Here is a 14620-nt window from a genome sequence, read left to right on the forward strand (position 1 = left end):
ATAATATAATAAGTTAATAATTCTAATTAATTTTCAAACAAGATGGGCTATTCAAGTGCATGTATGCTTGCCTAGTGGTAGAGTTGTTAATGCCTAAGGTGAAAAATCTTATATTTAATTCTACTGTAATGTGGTTTTTAAATTTAAATTTATGTTTATTAATTAAAAAAAGAAGCTAAGCATAATAAAAGTATCGTAATTTAAGTAATCCTAAGTCAATTTAGATATATGGGCTGCATTTATTAAGATTCAATTGAACTACCAGTTTCAACACATTTGGGCCCAAAATTCATTGAAGTTTTAAGTTTGCTATTCCAGTTGGCTTAGATCTGTGTGTTGGGACTTTGATAATGATGATGTAAGCACTTTGGGAGTTTGAATATTGGTAATTGAAAATCAATTAGGACGATGTGAGGACTTTTAATCACAATTAAGTATAAGTGAGTCCCAAATCTTTCATCTCAATTTTGGTGAACAAATTCGTAATAGTTGACTAGGGCTGACTCATATGACGAACAATCTATGCATTACTAAAAATTTCGTGCCAAAATAAATGACTCAACTATAATAGAAAATGGAACAATAATAAAAATCTCCTGACAAATTGCATCGTCTCTTTTACATTCCTATATGATCTCTCTCTCAAGGCTCCATATTGCGAACAGTTGAGACCGAAAGGCTTCGGTGTGATCAATTGAAATATGCAAGACAAGTTTAGCCTTAATAGCTACCCCTCCGTTTTTTCATAGTTGAGGCAAACCTTTTCGGCATGGAGTTTAAGAAAGGGATGTTGAATGTGTTCTCCCGATCGCCACAACTTCCTATTTGCATTAACCAAATTCGATTAGCTTGTGACGGTGGTGATGAGATTGAGATTTATGTTTGCTTACGGTTAGTGCGACAAGGCCGGTGACGGCGCCAATCTTGAAGCCTTTGGCAAGGTAGGTCCCGGAGAAGAATATTCTATCGAGAGAAGGAGGGTTGATGCCCTTTTCGATGTGTCGTACGATTTCGACTCCTCTGTCTTCCGCGTGAGTAATGAATACGAAGAAGGTGGAGAGGACGACCGACTTCTTCTTCTTCTTCTTCTTCTTCTTCTTCCCCTGACAATATATACCAACAATTGATCATTAGACTTGAATAAAATGAAACTACTAATTAAATAGGAGTAGTAGCTGTTGCTGGTTCTTACAATAAACTTGTCAGTGAATAGAAAGCCCAAGAATGAAACTCCTATCACAATGGTCTGCCAGTTCCACCGGAATCAAGCAAACACACATTATATTCATAAGTAATTTGTGTATGAATCAAAGATATATAGTACTTGCATACATAGAGATATAACCAAATAAAAACTAGTAGTACTACATCTTTCCTACAAACTAAAACTGGACCATTGGATCAACAGAAAATCCAATGGTCCAGGTTTCAGTTTGTAACTTGCAGCATAGTGGACATATATATGGAGTATATGATTACCCCATGACTTGCGTTGGTCAAGACAGAGCGCATGACAGAAACAATATCGGTATCTTGGATGAAGCGGGCTGTCTTTATACCGAGAAAACCCTTGAGCTATTGTAGGCCGATAGTGATGGCCGCTCCCCCATGAACCCCACTATTGTGGCATGCGAATCCCAACCTACATTCAAACAAACAAACTCTATCGTCGTCATCATATGTTTTTATCAAAATATTAATTATAAAAGGAACGATACAGTTACCTGAAGAAGCCAAGTACAAACTGAGTGACTCCAGCGAAGAAGGTGGCAGTGAAGGCAAGGCTGTAACAACCGGAAAAAAAAAAGAAATTAAAAAAAAAAAAAAATCTAACTTGGTCACCAAGTTAGTAAATTAATATATTTAAAAATTCTAAGATTTTTTTTCCTCCAAACCAGCCCCTCTATATTAATCTTCAAATCAGTTATTCCTTCTTCTCTCTTATCGTTCCCTGCAATCAACAAAAAAAAAAAAAACAACAAGCTTCATTCTCTCAACTTCAATCCAAGAAACTGAGTCTACAAAATCTAGCGGGCTACTCCTTCCGGTCCTACAATTTCACAACCAATATCGTGTCATCGAGGTAAACCTCATTTCCCGATCTAAACCTTCAATCCATGAAATGCATAGCATGTTTTTTTTATACTCAACCAAATCGCACAATCCAAAACAGTAACTACGATCTGGAATCAATCTTTTAGTCGTTTAAATCGAAGCGAACCGAATACGAGGGGGGGCTGTTTCGGGGTTGTTCGGGTTAGTTGCGATGATGTTCGGGGCTGCACGACCACCGGCGAGCAGCGTCTTCCCAGCGAGGTGACTGCGCGGCAACGACGGACGGCGACAGCAGCGGCGTCGCGGCTTCCGGTGGCGACAGCAGCGGCTGCAGTGGCTGGACGATGACGACGAATCGGCGGCGGCGTGAACATAGCCGAGAGTAGGAGATGAGAGGGGGAGCCGAGGGAGAGAAAGGATGGGGAGAGAAAATAGGTGATGGAAGGAACACGCCGGCGGTGGAGCGACGGCGACGGAGCGACGGCGACGCCAGAGGGATGGCTGATCGACGGCAGCGAGGTGTGAAGCTGGGTGAGGGAGCTGAAACTCTAAATTTAGAGAAGGGGTTTTTTTCTATTTTGTGCAATTTGGGGGAAGAAGATGAATAATGATTGAGAGAGAGATGAAGAGTGATACGTGGGGGGGATGTGGGAGTTAAAAATGGGGCTTGTTAATTTTTAAGAAATTTGGGCCATTTGTTTTAAAAAGAATTTGGGCCTTTTGTTTTAAAAGAATTGGGCCTTATTAATTAAATGTTTTGTTTGGGCTCTTTTTATTTTGTTGGGGCTTCTTAATTAAATTGGGGATATAAGGTAGGGAAATAATTAAGTTTTGGGGCTTTTTAAATAAATCTTTGGGCCGATAATTAATCGTGACGAAATTATTTAATTAAATTCCGAAATAATTTTGAAGTATGAATAATTTACCCCAAGTTTCAAAATAAATATAATTGCGAGGGGAAATACTTGTGATAATTCGGTTATGCGCTTAAATAAATTTTGGGATTTTTGCTCGATATTATGATGGAAAATACGAGGAGCTACCGGAGGAATTATGGGCGTAAGCGGCCGACCGACATCGCCCCGCGACGCCTCGGGCGGCCACTAAGGAAATGGAAAGAAAGAGGGAGACGACGTTCTCAAGTCACATAAATAATTAAGTTTAATAAAGAAGTGCTATTACTTAATTTTCCCAATTTAATTAATACGCAAGTTTCTAAAATTTTATAACGATGAACAAATGAAAAAAAAAATAATAAAGTAAGGGCATGCATTCCTATAAGTATGTGAATTTCTCGAGTCTTATTAGTACGTTGTTTGTTTTCAAAAGGCTATCTCCGCGAGTTAAGGGCGGAGTCAGGAAAATTCAAGATAAAGAAACTAAACGATCAAGGTGAACTTTCTTATCCTACATACTAATGTGGATAAAAATGCAAATTATTTTGAGGTGATATGTTATGAAAACTCGAACCTATGTTCGTTGCGGTTTCAAGTGATGTTGTCATGCCATAAATATTTTGTGTATGATGCCTATCTGTTGGCTACGGCCAAGTGAATTATGAATGATGATATAAGTCGAATTCGGGTCCCAGTGAGGGTGGTGTCCCCGCTCGGACTAGTGTACACAAGCTACCTCTGTCATGTTGGGCAGAGCAGGTGACCGTGGAAGGTGGCCACCTTCCCGGCACAAGGATACCTCTGACATGTTGGGCAGAGAAGGTGACCGAGGAAGGTGGCCACCTTCCCGGCACATGTATGTAAGGTGACCGTGTGAGAACACCATCTCAACGGCACAATGTGATCAGATATGGCTAAGTACAGGAAAAAGGGACTGCAGTCCAATGTGAATATTTTTAGTAAGCTCGGGCCTTTTCAATAAATCCCCGAGTGTTACTGTGATGATGGCTTGACAATATTTTCAAATGTATATGTGTAATTTTCGGCAATGTGTTCACTGAGTACTTTTGTACTCAGCCCTGCATATATTTCTAAATGTGCAGGTTGAGCAGCGAAGTGGTGGAGGAAGTGCTATTGAGACAAGACATTTAATTCAGTCAGATTTTGACTCTCGGAGGTTCATGTCTCCACACATGGACCGTGTTCTTTTGTTTCCGCTATGCCAAATAAAAAAAATGCCTATTTTACTTTTGACTCTGATAAACAGGAGTTGTATGAACAATCACTCGATTCTGTATAATCGAGTGTATTTTGCTATAAGTAATTTCCCTGCTTGACTTCATTTTTGTGTTTCTCGCTCTGCTTTGGCTTTAATTTCCCCTAAATTCTATCCCCGCTTCTTATAATCCATCCTTAGTCACGGTTTCCCGGGTTATGCTATCCTTAGTTAACTGCGGTCGTGACAGAGTGGTATCAGAGCATTCTTTCTCGCTCTGAACCCGAGAGTCTTCTTCGAAAATCTTTGGTCTAGACTTGTTCCAGTAGACTGTCTAATCGATGAAAATGCTCTTAGCACTTCCCTCCCATTGCGCTCAACGAGGAAAAAGGTAACTTGTTTTTTTTTCAAAAGAAAGTCAAGATATTTAAAAGTGTGAAATTGAGAAATAACGCATGCAGTTAATTTGAGTGAACAGATGAAAATACTGAGTTTAAAGAAAGAGTTGGTGTTTCTTGATTTGGTAGCGTGCTTAAAGAAAGAGTTAGTATGTCTTTTCTTGGCTAAAGACTGTGAATGCATGAATAAAAGAAGTAACTTTCCTAAATGGAAAAAGGTACTGGAATATGAAAGTATAAAGTATATGTGTATGGTACCAATTGTTGAAATGATATCTCTTTTTGAGTTGGTGAAATGATATCTCTTTTTGAGTTAGTAATTGAATCATGTTGCTAGAATGTGGAAATCAAAATTTCCAAGAACTTAGAATACTTAGTTATGCGTTCCTTCTAGAACACAATATGAACTCGAACTTAGAAGTACAGTATGAACATTTCTCGCTTTCTTGAGCGACACGATAAGAAAAAAGTTTCGTCACGAGAAAAGTAATCCAACATAGAACAAAACGATGTTTTTACGTCCCAATGACATGAATAATCTGGGTTAGCCATTGTCTTTCTTGACAATCCAATCACTCCAAAGGATTATACCTTTGATCCAACTAAGCGATGAACACATACATGGCAAGAGAATATGATTACAATGTAAACAAAGAATCTAGCTTTACAATAATAAGTAAACAGAAACGGCGTGTTACGAGGATGATAGTTCTGACGAACCGAGAGTACCAAGGAGTCATAATCTCCACATATGGTCATCTGACGTGATCGTAAGGTGAAAGTAGCTTGTGACGAAAGTTTCCCATAACTCATTTACCATCCTCTATAAGGAATTAAACAAGGGAGTATCACCATTGTAGTTAACCAAGATGATTCATCAGCAACGCTTACTTGGATTCCCATGAATTTCATTTTCTCGCACCCCCTTGATCAAAATACTTTTTGTTGAATTAAGATATTAAATGCCTTCTTTTGCAAGGTGTGCTATTATTTTCCCTCTTCTATGTCAAGGTTGTGAATCACTTTCAGTTTTGAGCTTGCTCCCTCATGTTTTCTGATAACCACCAGTGACTACGGTCCTTCTTTACTCGTTCTGTATAAAAGCAATACTTTGACTCTCTGAATTCTTGCCACCAAACTTCTATACTAGGAGCTGCTTTATAGCCTTCATAATGAACATGTTTCCCTAAACTATTGTCTCTTCAATGATAATATATTCTTCAAAGATCATTAGTAGATCTTTAGTGTTTTCAAATGTGCTTGCTGACACTCATTAATTTATAAAGAATAGTCACTTCTTCTTAATCCCACTATAATTATTCCATCATGCTTTGAGCTCTTTAGCAACTCCAAGTCTAAAGTAATTTGCTCTCTTCCCGAACTAGTTTGCTCTGGTTGTCTTCTCTACTAATTAATTTCCGTGACTTGGTTATAAACTTTGTAAATTCGTTAACGTGATATAGTATCACGATGTTGTTGACCAAAAAGGGTAGTTCCTTGTTATTCTTCTTTCTCAAATCCACTTGAGCCCAATCATTTTCAGTCTTACTATATTGGAGTAGCCATCTGGTGAGACCTTAAACCATTTAATTTGACCCTTTGTGATTTCAGACATACTTATTGACAAGCTATTTGTTTTACATGAATATTCTCATATTCTGAATTCAAATATGATTGTTGTCTCTTGATTTGAGCTTTTCTGCAAGCTCCATGTTAAAGCGGGCACATTGCTTCTCCCTTGGCTAGTTTCCTCTTGTTGCCCTCTTTATTAGTCAGTTTCCCTGAACTGCTTACAAACTCTAAAAATTTCATTGATTTGATCTTCTATCACAGTGTTGTTGAGCAAATTGCAATTGTTTATTTTTCCTATTCTTTTCAAATCCATTTGTAACCAACCATCTCAGGTCTTCATGTTATCATCCGGGGATACTTGAAACTTTTCTACTTCACTGTTCATTTTGATTATATTATTGGCAACCTATTATTGACATCTGCATTTTTATTCGTCATACCCTCAGTTTCGCAATTTATTCCATCTGGTAAGTTTTCCCACAATAAATTCCCAAGCTCTATGGGTATAGCTCAAGCTCTTTGACGTTGTATTTTTTTCTTTTCTGGGAGTGAGCATAATGAGCCCAATTGGGCCTAGTCTTTGCACTTCATGAAAACCTTTGTTGCAAGCTACTGGTGAAAGTTTGTGGTGAACCAAACACTCATGTAATTGAAATAATTATAATCGTTTTATTTTCATGGCTACCTTGGAGCCTACACAAAGCAAGAACGATTCGAATATTTCTCTTGGAATCCCAAATTCAGTTCCGATCAAAGTTAAAACAGTTAGATCAACTCTATATTTCCTCGCGTGAGACCCTATGAAATTCTAGAGGAAGTGGGCACAGTAGCATAGCGCTTGGCATTACCACCCAACTTTGGGAACGTACACAACGTATTCCACGCCTCCCAACTTCGAAGATACGTGTTCGACTCAAAACATGTGATTCACTACAAAAAAAAAATCGCCCTAGAGACTAACCTGAGTTACGAAGAAAAGCCGGTGGAAATACTAGATCGAAAAGTGCAGCAACTTTGGAATAAATCGATTACTACAGTAAGAGTTTTGTGGACAAACCACGGACAGGCATAAGCAACATGGGAGCTAGAAGAGAAAACGGAGGAAAAATATCTCGAGATTTTGCCTAGATAACTCCTAAATTTCGGGACGAAATTTCTTTTAAGAGGGGTAGATTGTAACAACCGGAAAAAAAAAGAAATTAAAAAAAAAAAAATCTAACTTGGTCACCAAGTTAGTAAATTAATATATTTAAAAATTCTAAGATTTTTTTTCCTCCAAACCAGCCCCCTCTATATTAATCTTCAAATCAGTTATTCCTTCTTCTCTCTTATCGTTCCCTGCAATCAACAAAAAAAAAAAAAACAACAAGCTTCATTCTCTCAACTTCAATCCAAGAAACTGAGTCTACAAAATCTAGCGGGCTACTCCTTCCGGTCCTACAATTTCACAACCAATATCGTGTCATCGAGGTAAACCTCATTTCCCGATCTAAACCTTCAATCCATGAAATGCATAGCATGTTTTTTTTATACTCAACCAAATCGCACAATCCAAAACAGTAACTACGATCTGGAATCAATCTTTTAGTCGTTTAAATCGAAGCGAACCGAATACGAGGGGGGGCTGTTTCGGGGTTGTTCGGGTTAGTTGCGATGATGTTCGGGGCTGCACGACCACCGGCGAGCAGCGTCTTCCCAGCGAGGTGACTGCGCGGCAACGACGGACGGCGACAGCAGCGGCGTCGCGGCTTCCGGTGGCGACAGCAGCGGCTGCAGTGGCTGGACGATGACGACGAATCGGCGGCGGCGTGAACATAGCCGAGAGTAGGAGAGGAGAGGGGGAGCCGAGGGAGAGAAAGGATGGGGAGAGAAAATAGGTGATGGAAGGAACACGCCGGCGGTGGAGCGACGGCGACGGAGCGACGGCGACGCCAGAGGGATGGCTGATCGACGGCAGCGAGGTGTGAAGCTGGGTGAGGGAGCTGAAACTCTAAATTTAGAGAAGGGGTTTTTTTCTATTTTGTGCAATTTGGGGGAAGAAGATGAATAATGATTGAGAGAGAGATGAAGAGTGATACGTGGGGGGGATGTGGGAGTTAAAAATGGGGCTTGTTAATTTTTAAGAAATTTGGGCCATTTGTTTTAAAAAGAATTTGGGCCTTTTGTTTTAAAAGAATTGGGCCTTATTAATTAAATGTTTTGTTTGGGCTCTTTTTATTTTGTTGGGGCTTCTTAATTAAATTGGGGATATAAGGTAGGGAAATAATTAAGTTTTGGGGCTTTTTAAATAAATCTTTGGGCCGATAATTAATCGTGACGAAATTATTTAATTAAATTCCGAAATAATTTTGAAGTATGAATAATTTACCCCAAGTTTCAAAATAAATATAATTGCGAGGGGAAATACTTGTGATAATTCGGTTATGCGCTTAAATAAATTTTGGGATTTTTGCTCGATATTATGATGGAAAATACGAGGAGCTACCGGAGGAATTATGGGCGTAAGCGGCCGACCGACATCGCCCCGCGACGCCTCGGGCGGCCACTAAGGAAATGGAAAGAAAGAGGGAGACGACGTTCTCAAGTCACATAAATAATTAAGTTTAATAAAGAAGTGCTATTACTTAATTTTCCCAATTTAATTAATACGCAAGTTTCTAAAATTTTATAACGATGAACAAATGAAAAAAAAAATAATAAAGTAAGGGCATGCATTCCTATAAGTATGTGAATTTCTCGAGTCTTATTAGTACGTTGTTTGTTTTCAAAAGGCTATCTCCGCGAGTTAAGGGCGGAGTCAGGAAAATTCAAGATAAAGAAACTAAACGATCAAGGTGAACTTTCTTATCCTACATACTAATGTGGATAAAAATGCAAATTATTTTGAGGTGATATGTTATGAAAACTCGAACCTATGTTCGTTGCGGTTTCAAGTGATGTTGTCATGCCATAAATATTTTGTGTATGATGCCTATCTGTTGGCTACGGCCAAGTGAATTATGAATGATGATATAAGTCGAATTCGGGTCCCAGTGAGGGTGGTGTCCCCGCTCGGACTAGTGTACACAAGCTACCTCTGTCATGTTGGGCAGAGCAGGTGACCGTGGAAGGTGGCCACCTTCCCGGCACAAGGATACCTCTGACATGTTGGGCAGAGAAGGTGACCGAGGAAGGTGGCCACCTTCCCGGCACATGTATGTAAGGTGACCGTGTGAGAACACCATCTCAACGGCACAATGTGATCAGATATGGCTAAGTACAGGAAAAAGGGACTGCAGTCCAATGTGAATATTTTTAGTAAGCTCGGGCCTTTTCAATAAATCCCCGAGTGTTACTGTGATGATGGCTTGACAATATTTTCAAATGTATATGTGTAATTTTCGGCAATGTGTTCACTGAGTACTTTTGTACTCAGCCCTGCATATATTTCTAAATGTGCAGGTTGAGCAGCGTAGTGGTGGAGGAAGTGCTATTGAGACAAGACATTTAATTCAGTCAGATTTTGACTCTCGGAGGTTCATGTCTCCACACATGGACCGTGTTCTTTTGTTTCCGCTATGCCAAATAAAAAAAATGCCTATTTTACTTTTGACTCTGATAAACAGGAGTTGTATGAACAATCACTCGATTCTGTATAATCGAGTGTATTTTGCTATAAGTAATTTCCCTGCTTGACTTCATTTTTGTGTTTCTCGCTCTGCTTTGGCTTTAATTTCCCCTAAATTCTATCCCCGCTTCTTATAATCCATCCTTAGTCACGGTTTCCCGGGTTATGCTATCCTTAGCTAACTGCGGTCGTGACAAAGGCGCTCGTAGTCAGCCTTATGAAACTTGGGGCCGATCTCCGCCCGAAGCATACTCCCAAGCAGGAGAGACACCACCGCCACCGGCCCAATGGCAATGTCCCTCGAGCTCCCCATCATCGCGTAAATCAATGGAGGAACAAAGCTGTTGTCTGCATATATATGTTATCAAAACCAATCAACAACACTTGCATATTCATATTCATGTTCACAATGACTTACACAATCCATACTGAGGATCAAGACTGGCCAGCTTGGCATATAATCCGATATCATGAGGGATGCAGAGACTGGCAATAGTAAGACCGGCGATGATATCTCCTTTCAACATTCGAGAATGGGGAAAGCAGGTTGGACTCCGAGCAAGAGCTTCTTGGACTTGCTGTGGTCCTTGAATGGCCGAAAAGGGTCGTCGTGGAAGAATGTCTCCTTCAAGGTGTGCCTTATCTCATCCACCAACCGCTGCTTCTGCGGCCTCCCCACCTTGTGCACGTAACGGGAAGACGCGCCTCTCGCAAACTCACCAGATTCATCTCCAACGCGTCTCATCCTGCACTCACAAATTTGGGAAAAAAAAGAAAAAAATATCTATAATATATGTACTCAGTATATACAACCGACCTATCCATAATCTGAGAGGAGAGGTGTTAGAAAATACAATGCGTAAAATAAAAGACTATTGCAGAAAGTAAAAGACGGGGAGAACTTCAAAGACTACATTGTGAATGACTTGAATTGATTATCTCAATGGTTACACAACCTTTTATAGGCTCTAATTCTAGCTATACATGAAAAATATATTCTAATTATACTAATATCCTTTGTATTTGATTTTCCATAATCTTTAATTGCTTTCCTTCTTTATTCTTGCCATAGCTTCATCCATTACCTTCTTGTTCTCCAATTAATTGATTTACTTATTCCAACGCCCCCCTCAAGTTAAATATCGAGTTTTTCGACACTTAACTTGTACGATCTTTAGTTTGATAAATAGTTTATACTCATATTTAAGAGTTCTTCAATTTCCATTGACAGTTAATGCTCGTATCATAGAGCTTCTTCTATTCATCAATAATAGTTTATACTTATATCATGGAGTTATTTTTTCTTCATTGAAAGTTTAGACTCGTTTCAATGAGCTTCTTCATTTTTCTTCATTGAAAGTTTAGGCTCTTATCAAGGAGCTTCTTTATTTTTCTTCATTGAAAGTTTAGGCTCTTATCAAGGAGCTCTTCATTCATCATTGAAAGTTTAGACTCATTTCATGGAGTTCTTCAATTTTTTGTTGACGGTTTTACTCGTGTCAAGGAGCCAATCTAGACAGTTTTAACACATGTTCGGGAGCTTGTCTAAACAGTTTTTACTCATATTTAGGAGCTATCTTAGATAGTTTTAGCTCTTATCCAGGAGCTATCTTAGACAATTTTTGCTCATATCTAGGAGCCATCTTAGACAGTTTTGACTCTTGTTGAGGAGCTAATTCAGACAGTTTTGACTCTTGTCGAGGAGCCATCCAATTAATTGATTTCCTTATTCCAACAAGAGACAGGTTTCCGTCCGGATTCAATGAACGGTAAAGCGTTGAACAAATGAGGGAAAGTTTGAGTTATGAAGATGGCCTGTGTTCACGGTTGTAGGTCGAGTCAAGAAAAGGTCAACTAAGTCAACTTAATTGACAGACAGAAACAGAGTATGTATAGTAGCTACATTAATGCGATATGAATTTTTAAAACTTATTTTAATTTTCTCAATTTTATTTGAAAATAGTAATGGTTAAACTTTAAAGTCATACATTTGTCCTTTTAAGGGAAAATTTTAAGGGAAGACAGACAGAAACAGAGTATATATAGCTGCATTAATGGAATATGAATTTTCAGAACTTTTTTTCATTTTCTCAATTTTTATTTGAAAATAGTAGTAGTAAGGGTTTTAAACTGTAAAGTCATACATTTGTCCATTTTAAGGGAAACTTTTAATAAATGGAAAAGGTGGTTACATTTGCGTTTTTTTTACCTCAATTAGGTAAAAGATTAATAACTGATTAAGATTTTTGAAATTTGAGAATGCACATTGACGGCAAAATTAAATACGGAGTATTTTGTTTAACAACAATTAATGGGAATTTCCGCTTTGTAAGATTATTGAACAAGTATTCACCGTTTGAGAATACCCCAAAATTAGTGTAGATGTGTCTCTTTTTTCTTGGTCAGTGTTTTTAATGTACAATTAATATACAAATAAAGAATGATAATGGACTAGTATATATGAACCCTTATTGAAATCTAAAGTATTTTGTGTTTATTTTTATGACAAATAAGTCTGAAGTTATGCAACGAACCCTAAAGTAACCTTCGTTAATTGTATAATAAAATACAACAAAGATGGCCTGCTCTCCAATATAGGTTCATCAAATTAGCACGCCTCAATGGTGAAAATTGAATATTTAAAATACCGAGAAATTATAAAAATTCAAGAATTATTGAGATTAAATTAGTTAGAAATTCAAGGAGATTATTACATAATATTTTGTATTTGAATTATTAAAGTATGTGTTTGATTTAGTTAAATTATTTTATTAGATAATATAGTTAGATATTGAGAAAATAATTAATTTATTCAGTTAAAATATTGGGTCGACATAGCTAGAGCTATGCATAGTACAGGGCTTTTCAACACATTTGGGCCCAAAATTCGTTGTAACAATTAAAACATAACAAGCAACAATGAAACTCTTTAAATCATGCATACAAATGAAGAAGCCCATTAACATTTTAGATTTTGTACTAGTATTTTGTTGGAATATAATTATCAATTTACGAATATAAATTTGGAATCAATTATAGATAGCTTCCCAATTTGCATCGTTTCAACTTTCCTTTATCACACCAATGTTAGTAGTCAAGATTCTCACTCAAAACCACTTTGATTCTAAATACATGAATTTAGGCATTCATCACAAGATAACATTGGAGTTGTTCAAGTGAAAACTTTTTTAAAGTGATAATTTTGAAAACTGAAAATCATACCAGTTCTCTAATATTATTATTAATATTAATATTAATAGATATCATAAAATATGGAGTAATAATTTCTGATATATAGTAAGGAACTGATATTGAGTCAATTATTAATATTTATGGATCGGTGAACTGATATTGAGTCACGAACAGATATGTTTTCTGACCCCAGTTAATATTAATGTATTTACGAAGGACTTGGATCCTCTGCAGCTCTATTTAATACAACACACCGTATTGTTCTTAAAACGCAGAAGTCTTGGCAACTTTTTTTTACCTTCTTTAATTTTCAAACCTTTAATCAATCCTAATTTTTTAATCTCTTTCTATTAGCATAGTTTAACATGTTTTTATTATCTGACGTATTCTTGTATAATATGTTTATTTTTTATTTTATACACATTTTATATTTTTATTTAAAATTTTATCACATTAGATATTATATTTATGTAAAAAATAAAAATATTAAACAAAAACATAAAATATATAATATGATATGATAATTAAAATTGGTAAGCCTTTTACTTTATAAATCAAACTAAATTTAAAGTATTTTAAATTTTTATATATAAAAAATATTATACTAATAAGAAAAAGAAAAAGAAAATTGCAGATGTGTTTCATTCACAATATTATGCGTTTCAACCACAACACCATTTGCTGTGTTTTTCTTCCATCGTAAGGATCTCATCACAAACTATTATAGTTCTATGTTCTCTCCCCATAGATAATATAATCATTTACAATAATTGCGAATAAAACAATTCTTGTAGCTATCATCTTGAGTTCACGTGATTCTAATTAAGGCTGAAACTATCCTAAAATGCTTATTTTCTTTTGATTTTCTGCCCAACCCATTCACTTTAATTTTGTCAACTTGATGTGAAATACTCCCTCCGTCCCCTAATAGGAGTCGTTGTTTGACCGGACACGAGTTTTAAGAAATGTAAAGTAAAGTTGGTTGAAAAAATTAGTGGAATGTGGGACCCATTTTTTTATATTGGTTTTATAATAAAATGTGAGTGAAGTGAGTTAGTGGAACGTGGGACCTACTACCATTTATGGTAAAAATGAAGAGTGACTCTTAATGGGGGACGGCCCAAAATGGAAATTAGCGACTCTTATTCGGGGACGGAGGGAGTACATTTTTATCATAAATTTGTAGTCCAATCTATATATTCTAATCACACACAATTTTTCAACAAATACGGTTATGGGCTTAAATAGGCTTGATGATTTAATTTTCAAAAAGTTGGAACTTTCCCCTTTCAAGAGAGAGCACTTTTTACTTTTGTCAACTACACTAGCTTATGTATTTTGTTTTGTGTGTATTTCATAAATTGTCATGATTTATTGAAAAGTTGACCACATTTATATGAAGTCGTTGATAAATAAAGTTGTGTGGACTTCACATCACATATGTATACATCTGGACCCAATGGAATCACAAAAAATAATTTTCAACATTGAAAATAAAAGGATATTAAGTAGGGTATTGTGACTTATTTCTGGGGTAGGTTTTGGAAGAATAATAAAAAAGACTTGGTTAATAATTTGGGCAAACAAGTCAAATCTATTCAAGTTGAAATTTCTAAAGTGCTTTTTATATAGTTCTGGTCCAATTAATACAGCTGCATGATAGCTTGGATTATTCGGAAATTTC

General features: G+C 36.8%; 1 pseudogene; it reads right to left on the reverse strand.

Moving 5' to 3' along the window:
* Positions 1–609: 609 nt before the first annotated feature.
* LOC121741673 lies at positions 610–10489 on the reverse strand (annotated as a pseudogene).
* Between the last annotated feature and the right edge of the window lie 4131 nt (positions 10490–14620).

This window comes from Salvia splendens, chromosome 7 (assembly GCF_004379255.2).
Source record: "Salvia splendens isolate huo1 chromosome 7, SspV2, whole genome shotgun sequence".
In the NCBI taxonomy this organism is placed as follows: Eukaryota; Viridiplantae; Streptophyta; class Magnoliopsida; order Lamiales; family Lamiaceae; genus Salvia; species Salvia splendens.